Source organism: Sorghum bicolor, chromosome 4 (genome assembly GCF_000003195.3).
Source record: "Sorghum bicolor cultivar BTx623 chromosome 4, Sorghum_bicolor_NCBIv3, whole genome shotgun sequence".
In the NCBI taxonomy this organism is placed as follows: domain Eukaryota; kingdom Viridiplantae; phylum Streptophyta; class Magnoliopsida; order Poales; family Poaceae; genus Sorghum; species Sorghum bicolor.
This window is the reverse complement of record NC_012873.2, coordinates 36,125,359-36,129,479: the sequence shown is the minus strand read 5'-3', so window position 1 is coordinate 36,129,479 and position 4,121 is coordinate 36,125,359.

The window sequence follows — 4,121 nt, the reverse complement described above, 5'->3', positions numbered from 1 at the left end:
TCAACACATAACAGAACAGCTAAATAAACAAATCATAACTAATGCTTTACAGATCGAACAAACATGAATGAGGACATTCTGGAAAGCTTATGAAATTGATTACATTTCGTCTTTAGACATCACAGCAAGATTCACAAGTTAAACAGGTCAATTTAAACAAAGTTCCAGGTTCTGTCCCAGAAAAACAGAGTGCACCTATTTCTGGAACCCAAATTGGAAGAGCTATAACCTTTAATCTATTGGACCAAAAGATCCCAAAAATTAAACCACAGCTAGTTCATAAAGTTTACAACTTCTTCGATTTAGACAAGTCTTTCAGAAAACCAAGTTATCATTAAGCAAAGGTCAGATTACTCCCTTGCTGTCCAGAACATCTTTTAACCCTTTAATTAATTATTTGATGACATAGCCAAGACATATTTAGTGCCAACCAAATGTCTTACAATCACAAGCATAGCCTAAGATTACCAGAACATCATATGTTGACTACTAAACATTTAATAACAAGGCATTTATTAATTTAATTCCATAAAAGGACATAATTACAAGATACCAGCAAAAGTGCTCCGAAAACTCTACAAAAATTACAGAAGCACATGCATAGCATCTTGACATTACCATAAAATTTTCAGAGCAATTGCATATGTCAAACTTAAGATAAGTAATTAACATGTAACAAGGTGCTTATTTCATAAATTAAGAAACATAGCTTAGATAGTGTCAAACAACAGATTTCAGATTATTTACATGTTACTATTACCATAGACAAGCTTGACAACAAAGTAGAACAATAGCATAAGCATCAAACATTTATTAAGATTTAAATAAGAAAACAAGCCATAGGATCAACATAAATTACATATCAGAGATACATTATTCCAAAAATCATGAAATATTTATCATAGCATTCTCATATCCCTCAGAACCTACCATACAAATTTCACAGCAATTGGAGCAGTATATCAAAAGATATGAATTTACACTTAAATAACAAGATTAAATCATAACAATTATTTTTCCTAGAAAACATGGTGCATATTATATTTTTATTAAACACTAGCCATCTCATGGATTATCACAAAATTTGTTTCACAATTTTTGGATCTCAGAAACCGGAGATATGATTTTTGCAACATTGCAAGAAATCTGGATTTTGAATAAAAGAGAGGAGGGAATCGACGTGTCACTGACAGCGGGTCCCGCGCGTCAGCGGCCCAGAGAACAGGGGACATACTCGCCGGCGAATGCTCGCCGATGGTGAGCTTTTCCGGCGGATCCAAGGGCAGCAACGTGCTCCTAGAGTGATTCCGCATCGATAGAGGTGGGTGACCCTAGGGTTGGAGCGACGGTGAGGGGTCGCCGTCGGCCATGGCGGCACGGCGGAGCCACCTTGGCTTACGCCGGCCATCTCCGACCGGTACAGCATCGGGGAAGAGTGGCTTAAGCACCAGTGAGATAGTGCGGAGCTTTCTAGGTAGAAACGCGTAACCCTAATGGCTCCGGTGACTCTGCTCACGTGCGGGGTGCTCGTCGGCGGTGAGCGCGGTGGTGCGGTGGCCGTGTTTCCGCGCGACGCTAGCAGCAAGGCCGGAATGGTGTGGCACGGACCACAACCGAGACCTAAGCAGACTCTAACGCGACTCGGAGGGAAGAAAGAAGGCAAGGACGGAGCAGCGATGTGGTTCGCCGGAATCGGGTCGCGATCCCGTGAACGCGACGACGGCAAACTCGCGAAATGCAGCTCACCTCGGGGAGATCTCGTCCATCCAAGGGGTGCAGAAGATGGAGAAGCTCGAGGCGGACTTGGAGACACTCGGGGGTGAGGTGAAACGCGTAGACGAGCACGCGCGAAGCTCGCGGAGCTCTCGGCGACAGTGGCGAGGGCGTTTCCGCCGTCGGAGTCACGCGAGAGAGAGAGAGAGAGGGAGGGAGTGGACGATGCTAGTGAGTGCGGTGCGTCGTGGCGTCCATGATGACGTCGATGACCAGACGAGAGGGGCCAACGGCGACGTACGGACGACGCGGATCGAACACGCGGCGTCACCGGCGAGCTCCCCCTCTGCAGACGCTGCCTCCATTCAGTTTCAGAGTCGACTGAAACTCGATTTTGGACTTCGATTAACTCCTAAACCGATCGATGATTTTGCTGGCTAATTGCTCCATGTAGTAGAGCTACATGAGGACTTCAACTTTGCTTACAAGATCAATACTTGATTCGGCCTAGATTTCAAACTGGAAGCTGTCCAAACCACCCTCGAGCAAACTGATGCAAACCGAGACTTAGAAATATTTCTAAGTGTTGGAAACAGCCCTAATTCTGCCTTGTGGACCACTTTTGAGCTTGATGTTTTCATTTTCATGAGATGGCCATAAAACAACTATTGTTCCTTATAAAATGTTCTACAACTTTGGTGTAGAAAGTTTTGACATGCAAACATTTTATGAAGCACTTTTTAAAAGCCTAAGCAAAAGAGGTTTCTAGGGCCTATAAGTGAAAGTATGACTTAGGTACTTAATTTGGAGATGTGACCGACATGAACATTGTTCCAAAAGTCATGTTAAACATAGATAAACTAATTACCAAGGCATAGGACCCAAACATGAGCATGATACAAGCAAACATAACCATAGAAAGCATATTTAAGCAAGTGAAATCACACTTTTGCATAAAATGGCATGACCCAAGGTAAATGATGATCATGATATGCTTACGGAGATGATGATGCTCATGTTATGCATGTGAAGGATGCAACCATAACACTGGAGTGTTACAGCCCTCCCCCCATACGAAAATCTCGTCCCGATATTTGGAAGCTTACTGATTTTCGAAGAAGGTTTTATAAACTTCTTTTAGATAGTCCTCTGTTTCCCAAGTGGCATCTTCCTCCCCGTGGTTACTCCACAACACTTTGTAGAACTTAACCACATGATTACGAGTTACCCGTTCCTTGCAGTCAACAACCGCTACATGTTTCTCCTCATACACCAAGTCAGATTTCAACTTGATATCCCGAGTTTCCACTCGTTCTTCCAGAACACGAAGGCATTTCTTCAATTGTGATATGTGAAAGACAGGAAAAATAGCCCGAAGCTCAACCGGTAGTTGAACTTTGTATGCTACGTTCCCTTTTCTTTCGAGAATCCAATAAGGCCCCACATAACGAGGTGCAAGGTTTCGCTTGACTCCGAACCTTTGTACACCTTTCATCGGAGACACCTTGATATACACATGGTCACCGACTGCAAACTCAATCGGCTTCCATCTCTTATCAGCATAACTTTTCTGATGAGCTTTAGCAGCTTCCAGATGTGGCTAGATGGTACGGACTTTCTGCTCCGCTTCGTTCACGAAATGGATGCCATAATACCTTCGTTCCTCGGGTTCCACCCATTCAACGGGGTTCGACACTTTCGACCGTAGAGGGCTTCAAATGGAGCCATCTTGATGCTCTCTTGGTAACTATTGTTATAAGAGAACTTAGCTAACGGCAACCACTTTACCCAAGAACCTTTTGAAGAGAGAGCACATGCCCTGAACATGTCTTCTAGGATTTGGTTAACACGTTCCTTTTAGCCGGCCATTTGAGGATGATATGCAAAACTACGAACTAAGTGAGTACCAATTTGCTCATGAGGACACTCCCAAAAACGGGCAGTGAAGTGTGGTCCAAGATCTGATATGATAGTCTGAGGCACACCATACTGACGGACAATGTGCTCAAAATACAACTCTGCATACTGATGTGGATGATAATCAGTTCGAACTGGAATAAAACGAGCAACCTTGGTCAAATTGTCTACAAGCATCTAGATAGTGTCATAACCCTTATAGAGGTTGGGAGTCTAGAGATGAAATCCATACTAACTTCTTCCCATTTCCAACCAGGAATTGACAAGGGTTGAAGTAAGCCTACTTTCATGTGAACTGCCTTCACACGACAAGAGTTATTGTTGACGGTTCTTAAGTATCAAATTTAATTATCAAATAAACAAGAGAAAGGACCAATATGCAAACAACACCTAGAATTAGGGTTTGATCTGACAGAATTCCACAAGTTTTGTTGTTTATCTGTTTCTGCAGGGGGTTATCAGGAAATAAGGAAGAAAGGCCCACATGTCGG